This window comes from Scylla paramamosain, unplaced genomic scaffold, assembly GCF_035594125.1.
Source record: "Scylla paramamosain isolate STU-SP2022 unplaced genomic scaffold, ASM3559412v1 Contig18, whole genome shotgun sequence".
Lineage (NCBI taxonomy): Eukaryota > Metazoa > Arthropoda > Malacostraca > Decapoda > Portunidae > Scylla > Scylla paramamosain.
The window spans coordinates 262,501-277,537 of record NW_026973683.1 but is presented as its reverse complement, the minus strand read 5'-3'; the positions used below and the strand labels follow the sequence as shown (position 1 = coordinate 277,537).

The 15,037-nt window shown below is 38.5% G+C and overlaps 1 protein-coding gene across 8 annotated transcripts in view; it reads right to left on the bottom strand.

The window, feature by feature from the left end:
* The window catches only part of LOC135097365 (coiled-coil domain-containing protein AGAP005037-like), a 67,751-nt gene that overhangs the window by 7,552 nt on the left and 45,162 nt on the right, over window positions 1-15,037 (bottom strand). The gene's annotated exons all lie outside the window — the stretch shown is intronic.

Here is a 15,037-nt window from a genome sequence, read left to right as displayed (position 1 = left end):
AATCTGGTGTGCATTTGCTGAGTACTTTCAGACTACAGCCTATATTTTCCATCCTTCCTGAGCCTAGTGTGCTTTTACTGTCGGTATTCTAAGGATACCTAGTTGTCATCACCATTGCAAGTCATGATTAAAACAGCAAACTTCTGTGTCACTCAAGACTCTACAATTAATTCTAAGTGACTCTAAATAGATATGAATGTATGAGTGTATTAATGCATAAGTTCTCTAACACTGCTCTCACTCCCAAACTCCTGATGCCATTAACGATGATATTAATAATAATAATGAAAATCCTTATGGATAATTCAAATTACATAAAAATAATAAATAATGATAGTCTATTTTGTCAGTGAAGGAACACTGATTGAAAACATATACCTACACATTATCTATTTGAATTGAATCAAAGAAAATAATGTATGGACAAACAAATAACATTTAAACTTTGCAGAACAAATAAATCAAACAGTAGTGATTAAGAAATAACACCTTAAAAAAGAGAGAAAGACAGAGTCAACAAGCATATAAAACATCTCTCATCTGTCAGTGAATCACCCAACACTTAGACTAAACTAACGACAAGAATAGCAACAACAATAAGAAAAGTAATAAAAAAAGTAATAATAATAAAAAACTGAACCAACTAATCAATCAATGAATAAAGAGGTAAAGTCATAAAGTTCAGGATATCATACAACTGACACACGCGATAATACATACTTGTTGCATCTCTTGGTGAGCGAGTGAGTGAGTGAGTGAACGTCTAAAACATAACTTGCCACATCGTCCTATACACTCCCTAACTAAGACACTGAAATGACCGGCAGAATATTATTATACCAAGGGTCTCTAAGTAACAGGGATCAGGGGGAGGACTTACACAGACTCAGTCACACTACAGACGCAAGAATACAAGAATACAGTGCTCGGAAATGGCAGGAAGTGTTGAGGGGGAGTTTGCAGGAGTGTTTAAACATCTACTGGGGCTGGTGAGGGGAGAGCAAGGCATGGGAGGCTGTCATAAGGAACTGGATACTGTATGGAAAGGAAAGACCAGGGAATATAAACGATGCGAGGTTCATGGATGGGTTTATAGGAAATAGAAAGTGATTTGGTTGCAGTGTGATTGTTATGAAAGAAATGTATAAGAAGTTTTGGTACAGGATTTTAGAAAGTGAATGATGAGTCTATGAGAATTAGAAAGGATCCCAGTCTGATAGAAATTTATGAGAGATTTCAATGGGGGATTTAAAAAGACATACATATGTAAAGGTTTCAGAAAGAGGATTTATAAATAATGGAGGGTTCAAATAACATCTTATTAAGGTTTTTGTAGGGAATTGGTTCCAGTATGACAACTGGAATGGATGACAGAGGATTGTGGGTATGAAAGAAATATATAAGAGGCTTCAATAGGGAATTTACAAAAGATACAAGCAGTGAATAGTTTTGTAGAAGGGATAAAACAGAGAGCTGGTCTGAGAATGAGAATGCGTGATAGAAAATTGTAGATAGAAGACAAATATGTAAAAGGTTTCAATGGGGAATTAAAAAAAAAGGATACAAGCATTGAATAGTTTTATAGAAAGGAATAAACAGGGAGATGGTTTGCGAATGGTTACTGGAATGTGTGATGGGAGGATTGTAGTATAAGAGAAATGTGTAAGAGGTTCAATAGAGATTTTTGTATAAGAGAGAAGGTAACAATAGGTTTGCTTATAGGATTAGGAGAATTTCTTTGTGTGTGGTGTTTGTGATGCAAGATAAAAGACTCCAGGTGTTATTGTAATATATAAAGAAGTTCTAATAAAAGAGAACTCTGAAAAGATTAGAGGATTGAAAATGTTTCTTTCATTTTCTTCTATTCTTTTTCTTTTTGCACATGAAGTACAGTGTGTGCTTTTTTTTTTTTTATTCTTAACATATTTTTGTACAGATGTAAAAGCAGGTAGTAAGAAAAAGAGGAATAAGATAATACAATAAAGAATGGAATAAGCAAAGTGAAAAAATGAATAAGCAATCCTGCAAAAAATAGAATTACTGAGAGAGAGAGAGAGAGAGAGAGAGAGAGAGAGAGAGAGAGAGAGAGAGAGAGAGAGAGAGAGAGAGAGAGAGAGAGAGAGAGAGAGAGAGAGAGAGAGAGAGAGAGAGAGAGAGAGAACATGAAAAAGGAAAACAGGAGATTGATTGATTGAAAATAGGAATCAAAGGACAGGATAATGATACAAAAAGGAAGAAAGACAGACAGAAGAATAAGAAGAAAAAAATTGTGAAAGAAAGAAAGAAAGAATTTAGGAAAGAAACAGAAAACATAAAAGAGGGATATAGGAAATTGAGAACAGGAACTGAAAGACAGAACAACAATGCAAATGAAAGGAAGACAGAATAAGAAGAAAAAATTTAAGAAAGAAAGGAGTTAGGAAAGAAACAAAACATGAAGAAGCAACACAGAAACTGAAGAACACAAGAGTCAAGGACACAGGATATAGAAGGACAGGAGAAGGATCAATGCAAGGACTGTGCTGGTTGTATTTACACCACGAGGTCCTGTAGTCTATATGTACACGTTCTCTACACCTACACCCCGTCTGTGCCAGCTAAGGGGGGGGGTCCGTCTCATCACCACCATTGCAACTACACTCCCTTCCCTTAACTACAAGTCACCTATGTATCTAATGACTTGTGAAGTGTAGTTAATTAAGTAGTTAAGGCTACGTGCTGCCCAGAGCTCAGAGTATGGCTGTACTGGGCAAGTCTTAGCTAGGATAGGACAACATGGAGCTAGGATACTGAATAAGTGTGTCCGGGGAGCTGAGAGGATTGGTGGATGAACAGACAGATAAATAACTGGGCTAGGGATAGATTAGGGTCAGAATAAAGGGATCTGAGAGGGTCTGAGGGATGTGTTTCTAGCCGTGCACATCAATACTTGCCTAAACGATTGATATGTCAGTGGCAATGACTGCATCGTCCTCGGCCAGAGATATGAAGTGAATTGTTTTTATATTGCCGGTCTGCAACAGTGGTAAGGGAGGTTACATGAGGGTGAGACAGCCTGGCAAAGTGGAGACAGGATGGCTGGGACTGGTGGAGTGAGAGAGGAAGGTTATGTGGAAGTGGGGTGGCTTGGTGGGGAAGGATGAGAGGGTAGGTGACAGCAAGAGTGGCTGGGTTAGGAAGTATTAGAAAGTATTAAGTGTTGGTGAAGAAGGAAGGTGGGAAAATTGAAGGATATTTTATGGAAAGGAGACTAGAGACAGAGGAGGTTGGTGGGCAAGAGTGGGTACTGATGAGGGTGAGAAAGAGGTTATGTGAATAGCTGGGTAGAGAAGGCACAAGGGTGCGTATTGGTAGGAGTGAGAGAAAAGGAATGTGGGAATGTGGGATGAATGGTTAGGTTAGAGAAAGGGAAGTTATGTGGGCATGGAGAGACTGGCTGGGTTAGAAAGCATTAGGTGGGTAATGGTGAGGAAAGAGATAATAGAATAATGTAGAAAGGAGATAGGAAATAGAGGAAGAGAGGAATGAAAAGAAGTTGGTGATTGGATGGAAACTAGAGGGAACAAAAAATGGAGAAGGGAAGGATAGATAAAAGAGAGAGAATAGAAAGAGAGATGGAATAACTGTAGGAGAGAAAAGGGAAACAGATGGATACTGGTGTAGGAATGGAAAGAGAGGAGAACATCGGATAAAAAAGATAAAAACAAGTTACAACACCAAAAAAAACTGAAACACCTTACCACACTCTACCCAGGAACCCTCAAACCTTAGCACAAACCAAAATAAAACCAATCCAATACAAAATATTACCATTAACTAGACTCTTTAGTGGCTGGATGAGACTGACACAACTTAAGAGGTCCTGTGGCTGAGTGTGGATGAGGCAACAACACAGATAAATAGGGGTGTTACATATACCACCAGAGCAGGTTAAAGCAATGAGGAGAACAGCAACACATAAAATTGAGATTAGTGGATATGTTAAGGCAGAAATGAGTTGTAAGTAGGAGGAACAGCAAAGAAGAACATGGCAACACAGCACATTGGGTCATTTATAGAACATCACCATCACACTGAAGAATAACAGCCAGCACATTACAGAGCAGGCAAGATGTGGAGTGACGGAACAGAGGAGTAACAGAAATGAGCTGAGTGACAAAGCCAAGTTACTGCGTAATGCGGCTTCCTGGGAAAATAGCAGTGAGAAAATCAAAGGAAATTGAGAAATTATGATAAAATAAAATACATAATGAAGAGGGAAAAGATGAGGTAGTGAAAGTTATATGATAATTTGAGTGTTGGGTTTTTTATTCTCTCTCTCTCTCTCTCTCTCTCTCTCTCTCTCTCTGCTCCAGTCTCTAAAAATATATGGAAAATGAAAATGTTTGGAATTTAAAATAATAAAAAGAATACTAATGATGTTTGGTTAATGATTGTGGGTGTGTATTTGTGTGTGTGTGTGTGTGTGTGTGTGTGTGTGTGTGTGTGTGTGTGTGTGTGTGTGTGTGTGTGTGTGTGTGTGTGTGTGTGTGTGTGTGTAGATGGAGAATGTAAACAGAATCATACAATATTTACTATGAAATGTATAATAGTTTGTGTGAATAGATAAGTTGAAAATGCTTAGATAGAAAAAGTCTTATATGAAAAAGTTTTAAGAGGTTATGAATTAAACTGATAACAATAAGAATAACAATAATAATGATGACAATAATAATAATGATAATAATAAAAGAAAAAAAAAAATAATAATAACAATCCTTAGTAAAACCTTTCCACTTATTGATGTCAGAAAAGAAATAGAATATGCATCAATATAACTACAATAAAAGTAAATATTGACGGTGATAGTGATGGTGGTGGTGCAGTAACAGAAGTGTTGTGTTTGGTAGTGGTGGTGGTGACATTGGTGCAGTGCTAAGTAGATAAGTGAGGTGTTAAACGTATACGTATTATGACACATCATTTATTTGTCTTTTGTCTTGGTCTTATAAGTAATGGTACTATAGAGAGAGAGAGAGAGAGAGAGAGAGAGAGAGAGAGAGAGAGAGAGAGAGAGAGAGAGAGAGAGAGAGAGAGAGAGAGAGAGAGAGAGAGAGAGAGAGAGAGAGAGAGAGACTGGCCAGGCACTGAAAAATACATTCTGATTCACTTTTCCATCTTGTATACACTTATAAAGATTTCATACAGTAATACTAAGCTGTGAATCATGTGAAAAATGTGGCAAGAAGACCTCTAAACACTGTAACGGTTATAGGCATTGGAAAATATATTCAGATCTACTTTCTTTCCTCTCAAGGCTTGTAGTAAAGATTTTATAGTCATTTCTGAGGTGTGAGCTGCAGTATATCACAGTGAAAGGATTGAAAGTATAGCAAGAAGAGCTCTAAACACTATAATGGCCACTTTTCTTTCTTGTACAGACTTGTCAACATTTTCTACCATGATCTTAATAGTAAAGTCTGCTGCATACCACAATGAGAGTTACAGTAAGACCTCTAAGTATTATACTAGCTATATACTGGGAAATCTATACTTCTGATTTGTTTTACCTTCTTGTAGTGCTTTCAGATATTTTGTACAGTGATTTCAATACTAAGGACTGCCGCATGTCACAGTGAAAGAGTCAAGCAGTGAGGGAACAGCTATATTTAAACATTATACTGGCCAGAAATTTAAGATATCTATTCTTCTGATCCTTTTTTTGTTGCCTTTACATAAATTTATCAGTGTTTCTGAGATGTTTCATGGTAGGGCAAGTCCCATAGGATGAAGAAAACAAGTAAAATCCCTCAAAACTAATGTGACTCATCTAGAGTAAAGAAAAGACACTTACAGAAAATAAATCTAAGCCTCTCTTTCTCAATGTTTGCAAGACATTCCAAGACAGGGAAGGTCTCATAGGGTGAAGAAAACAAGTAAAATCCCTCAGAACTAATGTGATTCATCTAGGGTAAATAAAAAACACATTCTTAGGAACTATATGCCACCCACTCTAGCAATTTGTCTCTCAATCTTTAGATGAATTCCTCAGTATTTCTAAGATGCTCTAAGATAGGATATGTATGGCAGGAAAAAAAAAAAAAAAAAAAAAAAAAAGACCTCCAAACTATTGTACAAAATCTATAACTATGCTATCTTTTACCATTCAGATAGAGTTCTCAATCTTGCTAAGGTACTCCAAACCAGAGTGTGTCCCCCAGGGTGAAGGAAAGAGAGAAATCCTTCAAATCCAGTGTTATTCCTTCAGGGTAAAGAAAAACACCAGAAAATTCCACCATGGCTATTATAACCACTCAAGGATGAAGGAAATTCTAAAAACTAACTTGATTTCTCAAGGGTGAAGAAGACAGGAAAAATACCTCTAAAATAACCCAACTTATCCAAAATGAGAGAAAAAAACACTACATACTGCATCACCATTTATATTATCAATATTATTATTATTATTATTATTATTATTATTATTATTATTATTTCCATCATCAAAGTTTATCTGATATGTGCATGAAAAACATTATATGGTGAAGGAAAAGAATGTATATATTGTCAAGTGTGTGTGTGTGTGTGTGTGTGTGTGTGTGTGTGTGTGTGTGTGTGTGTGTGTGTTATGCTGCAATTCAATGACTTTCTATCTCTTTCTCATACATACACACTCATATATTCAGAGAGAGAGAGAGAGAGAGAGAGAGAGAGAGAGAGAGAGAGAGAGAGAGAGAGAGAGAGAGAGAGAGAGAGAGAGAGAGAGAGAGAGAGAGAGAGAGAGAGAGAGAGAGAGAGAGAGAGAGAGAGAGAGAGAGAGAGAGAGAGAAACAAACATAACAGAAAAAAACAGCCAAAACATTCCCCACAACCAAACCAGGCATTCTCAAGCAGCAGAGGATGATGAGAGGCAAGACAAGGCAGGACAGTTCAGGACAAGACAAGAGCAGGACAGCCAGGGGAGGAACACAAGAGGGCAGACTCAGTATCAGTACACAATGGGAGAAAGATCGGCCTGGCTAACCTGTGTGCTAGTCGGCCCCACACCGGCTAACTCTACGGGCCACTCCAAGCTAAGCCGGGAGGCCGGGAGAGACAAGGCGAGATCAATTGAGGCTAGACAGCCATTACTCACTGCAGGCCCCTCTCTGTTTGCACCTGTGTCCTCTGTCTGCTCTGTGTGGGCGAGCAGGCGTCTTTGCCTCAAGGGCGTGGGCGTGGTTTTGTGAGACGACACAGAGGAGGTACAGGGGACACAAGCAGGGCAAAGGGGAGTGGTGCCTGGGGACTCCCAGTGGGCTGGTGGAGGCTCAGTGCATTTGTTATGAGTGATGGCAGTGACATAACACACCAGTTGTGCCTATGTTCTGTCTACCCTGGCCCACCACTGCCACACCCACCCCCCAGCTTCACCACACCCCCACCACACACCTCCACCAGTGTGCACTCCTTGCCACCCTGCCACACTGCCTCACCCAGGGCTCCCCACACCAAGCCTAGCACTGTGCACCCGCTGCCTGGCTGTCTGGGTGAGGTGGCTGTGGTGGCAGCACACTTGGGTGCTGAAGGCAGCAGCACAGCAGTGTGGTGTCTGTGGTGGATGCATTCCCTACACACAGACAGCAGCAGCACAAGTGCAGCACTGGCTGGCAGCACCAACAACAACAACAACAACAAAAATCCAGTGTATTTGAGGTAAGTGTTCCAATATGTGATAATGACCGGTGTGAGGAAGACAAGCCTAATTCTTATGATGGGAGGTGCAGGTGACAACTGTGACAGGAGGGAAGAAACTGCAGGAAAGAAAAGAAGAAATAGCTAGTGTGATGCAGACACATCTTAACTGCCAACAGTGTGGTGGTGTGGTGTGGTGTTGTGGTATGGTGTGGTGTGGTGTGGTGCGGTGTGGTGTGGTGTGGTGTGCAGCAAGAGACCACACTCAGGAACTAGTGTTAAGTGCCATGTGTATACTGGGAGGGTCTGTGTTGGAATGTATCACTACACCAGTGTGAGCACCACCACTCCTGCCACTGTGTGTGTGCTGTGCTGCTGTGCCTACTGCCTGTGCTTACCGCTGCACACTCACCACTCAGCACCCAGCACACTGCCACCACCGCTGCACCGCCCACCACCCCACTGAGGTGTCCCTGCACACTGTGGCCTAAAGAGGACGAGCCGCAGCACATAAGAGGATTGCACAGTGTCATGAGAGAGGAGTGAGTAGTGATGCAGTGCAGTGGCCGGCCAAGGCAGATGCCATGAGGATGCCACACTAGCAAGGAGGCAGAGTACATCAGGGGACAGGACACTTCAACATGAATCACTTATCAAGGAGGTTATTACAGGTTAAGTAAGAGAAACACTTACACAGAACATCTCAAGTTAATGGGAGAGAATACAATGTAGTAGTAGTAATAGAATAGTAGTAGTAGTAGTACTGGTAAAGCAGAAATCTGTACTGACAAATGTAACTCTTGACGGGCCGGCCATGCAAGGTGACGGGCACCAAGCTCTTGGGTAAGTAAGTCACCAGACAGAGTAAGCAGACAGCTTGTTCCTAGAGGCAGGCACCCACTTCACCCACTCACTTCCACAGCACACGCCACATTTTTCTGGCCTGTAGTGGCACATCCAACCCCTCGGCACCTCAGGCTTCAGCACCACGCCTTGAGAGGAATGCTACAACTACAAGCGGGAAAAATATGCATGATGGGAGGCAGACATTGGAAGCCAAGAGGGGTGCAACACAACACAGGAGGAGAGGTGGCAGAATAAAGAAAGGACAAACTAACAAGGAACTAAGTATATAAATAAGGAAGATAATTCAAAACTGGTGATAAGTAGCATGGAATCACAACTTGTAGTGGAAATACAAGAGTTATCCCTTGCCCTGAGGAGCCTGGGAGCTGCTGAAAACCCTAACTGGGTTCTCTCTCTCTCTGGTTTGGGAAGGCTGATGTCAACAAGGAGCATTGCCAATAAATGTTTTTTTCTGATTTTTGGGGGGGAAAGTTGGTATCAGAATGGCATATTATGGGCAATTTTGTTTTTTTATGTTTATTATGAGGAAGGTACATCACAAATATATTTTCTTCTATTCTTTTTTGTTTGTTTTACTTTTATTTTGGATTTTCATTTTTGTTGTGAGTTTTTTGTCTGATTTTTGGTTTGTGTTTTAATTTTGTTGTGTGATTTTTGGTCTGTAGTAATTTTTCTTTGTAGTTTTTAACATAAATTTGCCTTTTTTTAAAGATTTCTTGTCCAATTTCACATTGTGTCTTGTTTATCATTTGAATTTTTGTAATGATTTCTCATTAAGATTCACATTTCTATCTGCATTTTGCATTTTTTGTATGATTTCTGATTCAAATTGTACTTTCATCTGATCATTTTCAATCCAAATTTACATTTCCGCCTGAATCTGAATTTCGCTTTACAATTTCCGATCCAAATTTGTACTTCCATTAAATCCACCAAATGAACAATTTCACCTCAATTTTTACCTTGCTTCACAAATTTCCAATCTAAATACACAAGACTTAACACTGAGGGCCACAAAATTTTTCAACTCAGGAGCAAATCCTCAAGTCCGTCAGAATGACCATTACATGAGTTACGGTAGTTTTGTTTGTGAGTGCTGGAGTTGTGTGGCTCAGCAAGGCAGCTTAAGGAACACCTCTCTTTGCTTCTAAGGAATAATATCTCTCTTCACTGTGGCAGGCAGCAGGCAACACAAACACAGCAGGAGGAGGAGGAGGAGGAGGAGGAGGAGGAGGAGGAGGAGGAGGAGGAGGAGGAGGAGGAGGAGGAGGAGGAGGAGGAGGAGGAAAAGAGGAAAAGATGTTGATGAACGAGAAAGGAGGAGGAGGAACAGATGGTGAGTGAGAAGAGAAAGAGGATGAAGAGGAGAAGGAGATAGCAGAGAAACATAGAATGAGCAAGAAAGAAAGAAAGAAACACAGGGAGGCAGAGAGTAACACAGAAGTAGAGGAGAACACATAAGAAGAAAACAACAAGACAGGAAGAATGACAGGAGAACAGAGACAGAGAAGCAGAGAGGAGCAATCAGAGGGACAAAAAGAGGAAGGATCACAGGGGCATGGAGGGGCACCTAGCACAGCAGACACAGACACAGGGTGCACAGACACAAGGGTGAGGGTTGGGAGTGTCAAGGCTGCATCACTGCTCTGCATCAAGCCACTAAGGGAAGCGTGACGAACTGACAGTAAGAGTAAAGCAAGATGGACTGATTCTGTTACCTGGTGTGGCGAGAAAGGATTCAATTCACGGCTATACACCTTTGGGATACGTTAATAAGTAATGGTGTGTATAGAATGGTAAAGTAAGCATGGCTATACACCTTAGGATATGTTAATACTGTACTTAGTAGTGTGTACAGAATGATAAAATGAACATGGCTATACACCCTAGGATATGTTAATACTGTATTTAGTAGTGTGTATAGAATAGTAAAGTGAATATCTGTGTTTAAATATATTCATGTTTGTATCACATAACTAACATAAGTATCTAAAAATTATGTAATATTTTGATAAATTTTCAAAAGATATATATTTTTTTCTCTTTTTTAAGTATCAATGCTCAAATTAATTTAGCCTTCTATTTCTGTACTAGTCTGTATTTATCTATCTTGTTTATTTCAAAGCTAAATACTTTCTTTTGGCTTCTTTGCACTATAAATGTTTAAATTCTCAAAACTCTGTATTTCTGTATTAGCTTTTATTCATTTTCTATATTCTATTCTCTTTCTCTATTTTCCTTATCAAGTTACCCAAAAATTGTATGCATTGTATTTGCATTAGTTTTTTTGTTTTCACACACACACACACACACACACACACATACAGACACACTCCACTGATCTACTGGTATGTGTGTGTTTCTATAGGTCAAGTTTCAAAGCACCTCTTTCAAAGCACCTCTCATATCAGTCCGGTATTTAGTCATGGAAATTTAATTAACGGATTCAATATTCGGTTAAGTTTAGTGTTTCAGATTTAGTATTTAGTTAAGTTCCCTTATGTTTTATGGCTCAAAGTTTATGAGGTTAGGGGCTGTTATGTATTTATCCACACACACACACACACACACACATGTACACAGACACATTATCTCTCTCTCTCATACTACATGACTGCTAAAAATAAAACACATTTCACTGTAATAAACAAAACTCTCCTCTCTCTCTCTCTCTCTCTCTCTCTCTCTCTCTCTCTCTCTCTCGACAGCACGCTCAAACAAACATGCAACACTTCCCCACAACAGATGACCACAACCAGGCCACGACGCACGCTGGATTTGCCTGAACACATGGGCAGTGACCCAGAAAGATGGCTCTTGGTGTTGACAGGAGGCAAGAAAACAGGGGATGGTAGACAGAATGATGGAGAGGTGATAGAATAATGGATAGAAACAGACTGATGGAGGGAAAATAAATTATGGTAGATAGAAGAATGGAAATTTGATGATAGAATAATGGAAATGTTAATAAAAGATGTTAGAGCAGGCTGGAGATTGAAGAAATATTGTAGTGGGGAAGATGGAAAGAAACGAAGGAATTTATGAGGGGAAAAGTGAAAAATGAATAGGAAGTGAAAGAAATTTGGTGATTATGATTATATTTTCTTAACACACACACACACACACACACACACACACACACACACATACTGTTGGTTCAAGATGCTTTTAATTACGCCAATTAAAATATATATATCTATAGTGCGGAACTAATGACAAGTGGTGCAGAGTCGAACGAATACACACACACACACACACACACACACACACACACACACACACACACACACACACACACACACACACACACACACACACATATATACACATACACACATACATACATATACACAGACACACAGAACAGCACATTTCAAACAAACTGACATAAACTAAACTAATATATACCACAAATCTGAGCAATGTTAAAAGAAGAGAAAAAAATAAATAAAATCAAGAATAAGAAAAAAATATATATTAATGAGAGGATAAATTAAAATGGGTCTTGAAAATTATATAAAATGTCTATTAATTAAGAAAGACTTTTTTGTTTCAGTTACTTTTTGAGGGAATGTAAATTTTGAAGCTTGGGAACTGTAGGCTAAATGTCACCTTTCATTTTATCTTATTAAATTTTATTACTATCTATTATCATCTTATCTTATCATCCATTGTTATAATTCTTTTTCCAGCATAGGAGTGGAAGGGAAGGCAGAGAATGAAGGGAGATGAAAGATACTGCTTTGTTATTAGTTGGTATTAGTGAAGGGAGGTGTGGGGGAAGGATGAAAGGAAAGTACTGTATTGTGAGCAAGAGAAGAGAAGTGTGAGGAAGAAGGCAAGGAAAGTACAATACTGGGCAAGATTAGAGGTGTGTGTGGGAAGAATGCAAGGAAAATACTGTGGTTTGGGCCAGGAAAGTACTGTGATGTGACCAGGAGAATGGATTTGTGAAGGGAGATTACAGGGAAAGTACTGCAGTTTGGACAAGGAAAGTACAGTAGTGTTAGGAAAAGAATGGGCATATGTGAGAGAAAATAGAAGAAAAATACTATGATTTGGCAAGGAAAGTACAGCAGAGTGGCCAAGAGATTAGTGCAGGAGGATAGGGAGCAAAGAATGACTTGATCTTAAAATTCAGAGAGATGGGGGAGAGAGAAAGTAAGAACCCTTTCCATAATGTAACTTGATTTAGGGAAGTTTTAGTGAACAGAAGGAATGAAAGACTTGTACTGGGAGTTTTAAAGAGGAATGAAAGGAATTAGGAGATGTTTTGGGAGTGTTAGAGAGGAACAAAAGGAATAAAAGAGCTGTATTAGAGTGCTAGGAAGGAACAGAAGCAATTAAGAGAGAAAAAGAGAGAGAGAAATGGAAGAAATAAGGAGCTGTGTTTAGAGTGTTAGGAACAGAATCAATAAGGAAATGTTTTGGGAGTGTTAGAAAGGAACAGAACACATAATAAGATGGTAAGGAAGCCAGTGACATTAATAATACTTTGCAAACTCTCTCTCTCTCTCTCTCTCTCTCTCTCTCTCTCTCTCTCTCTCTCTCTCTCTCTCTCTCTCTCTATTACTTTTTTATGAACTGAATTAGTATCAGATTTCAAAAACTCCTATTTATTTATTTTTTGTTTAACATAATCTATAAGGAAGTTCTTTCTTTTCTTTGTAGAAGCTGAAATATATAGATAATCAATAATTTCTTGCATAAACAGATTTTATAAAGTGAAAAAGAACACACACACACACACACACACACACACACACACACACACACACACACACACCTAAATTCTGCATATGTGTATATGAAGATTTTTGAGTTATGAGAGATATATACACTAAAACTTTTTTACAAAAGGAATATACAAATTTTTATCTTATTGCAGTGTACAGTAAGGCTCGTGTTATCCTGCTTTCATATCTACCTTTCTCTATGAAGCTTACTGTATGTGTGTGTGTGTGTGTGTGTGTGTGTGTGTGTGTGTTTTTACAGGATTGAGTCAATGTGTAAGTGTATGTGTATGTGTGTGTATGTGTCCTAACCTAATCTAACCTAATCTAATTCAATCTTATCTAACCTAACTTAAAACTCACTCCCTCTATTCATAAACATTAAATCTGAAGCAATGGATGTTGTTCTCTCTCTCTCTCTCTCTCTCTCTCTCTCTCTCTCTCTCTCTCTCTCTCTCTCTCTCTCTCTCTCTCTCTCTGATAATTTCCCTAGTTATTCTTAGACTATCAATATGCATGTAGAATAAATAAATATATAAAACTACTAAATATTCTGTCTATTTACATATTTTTTTCTTAAATTTTTGCATGCATTCCTATTTCAACTTTCCCATCAATCTATCAAACCATTCCTAAATTATGTGTATATATCAGAATGAAAAAAAAAGTAAAAACAAAAGAAATAATAATAATTGGATGAAATAAAAATAAAAAGTGGCTCTCATCCTATTTTCTTCCAGTTCTCAAGCATTCCTATTCATTTACCATTCCTAGGAGACAATATAATAAGCCCCCATTATTGTGTTACCTATGCACACTTGTTGAACCATCCATACCAAGAGATAATTACTTAGAAACCATAGGAGAACTAATAAGTAAACCATTACTTTTTGAAAATTACCTTAAAAACCACGAAAACTAAATAAGAAAACCATAACTTTTTGAAAATTACCTTAAAAAAAATAAGAGCTAATAAGCAAACCATAACTTCTTCAGAATTACTTAAAAAAACGTGAAAACTACATAAAAACCATTACGTTTCGAAAATTGCCTTAAAAACATAAGAAACCATAACTTCTTATCTTGAAAAAAAAAAAAAAAAAAAAAAAAAAACCATGAGAGAAATCATAACTGATAACTTTTATAACTCCAGAAATCATAAGAATGGACACAAAAATAACTTCCATAACCTTCAAAAACAACAAAGGAATGAATAACCAACTTGGGGCACCCCTTTCTGAATTAACTTGACACACTCCACCTCATACCACACCAATGAATTACCTTGACAGCACTCCACACCTTCACACAACTAAGTTACCTTGACAATCTCCACCTCACACCTTCACGCTATGGCAAGGAGCAAGCCTTACAGTGCCTTACCTCTGCTGCTGTCTGGCCTAGAGGTGTCAGACTCAGCTAGCCTATGTGCTTGGTATCGTCAGAACTAGTACAGGCAGAAAGTGTGGTAAGCAACACTGAGCTAACCTAACTTGCTTGGAATCTTGCCGGCCAAAACAAAATGAAAGACTTGCTTGAAATCTTTGCAACCAGAATAAATATAAGGTATAGAAGGGCATAGCTGACTGGTTTGAAATCTTTGCAAGTTAAAGAAAAGAAAAGGAAGGTATAGAAAGCAAGACAGGGCTAATCTAACTTGCTTGATATCTTGCCAATACAAAATGAAAGACTTATTATTCCTTGCAACAAGAATAAACAGAAGGTATACAAGGGGTATAGCTGACTGGCTTGAAATCTTTGTGAGTTAAAGAAAAGAAAGTACT